The sequence below is a fragment of the Wasmannia auropunctata genome, unplaced genomic scaffold (assembly GCF_000956235.1).
Source record: "Wasmannia auropunctata unplaced genomic scaffold, wasmannia.A_1.0 LD336090.1, whole genome shotgun sequence".
In the NCBI taxonomy this organism is placed as follows: domain Eukaryota; kingdom Metazoa; phylum Arthropoda; class Insecta; order Hymenoptera; family Formicidae; genus Wasmannia; species Wasmannia auropunctata.
The window spans coordinates 4,289,096-4,290,018 of record NW_012026800.1 but is presented as its reverse complement, the minus strand read 5'-3'; positions in this window follow the sequence as shown (position 1 = coordinate 4,290,018).

Genomic DNA, 923 nt, shown 5'->3' with positions numbered 1-923 from the left:
CAGTAAATTTGAGCCTCCTTTTGTGGTTTTGTCGATGTGTCATGTCGTTTCAAAATCTGAATATGATGCAATTATTTTTCCATCACAGTAAAGGGTTTTATATTTCCTCAAAAAACTTGTCACTCTTTTTATGAGATGTGGGAAATCATGTAAAGCATGATATTTTTTATCGTTATGTATAAAAAATATATTGTCGGAATCAATGCCGAGTAGAGTATATGCACTTTGGTTACTTGTACCTTGATCACATGTTAAAAGTTGCACATCAGCACCTGTTTCGTTTAATTTATCTAGACATTCTTTTAATAATGTAACTATATCTTCTAATTGCATACACTTTCCCGGAAGAAAATATGCTAAAGGTTGCCGCCATGGATTACACGTATTTAAGCTGTCTAAACAAAATACAAAGACAAGTTTTGATCTCTCTGATTTTCTTCTTAAAGGTCCTAGATCAATTAGACCTTCTATTTGATCTAATTGTGCTGAATATTTCTCATAACTTTTTATGGACATGTCCCATTTTAAAGCACACACTCTTTTCTCCAACGGTAATTGAGACATTTTTTCTTTTAATTTTTTAAATAGTACAAAGTCACAAAATCCTGGTTTAATGTCATATTCTTCTAACCATCTTCTAATAGTTCTTTGTCCGGGAAAATTGCAACTAGGTTTTTTTAAGCGACAAAATGTACTGGGTGAATAATAATAAAATTGTTTCGACAATTTTTTTTCTTCTTCTGTATATAGTGCATGTGGTGTATGTAGTTGCAAATTAATCCTAGCTTTTGCAACTGGATGCAGATCTTCTCGCTCATTTACCATTTTTTTAATAATCTTGTTTTTAATTATTTCTGTTTTATTGGCTTTCCACTTTTTTTTCTGTACGCCTGCGACGCTTTAAACATTTTATTATATTTCGC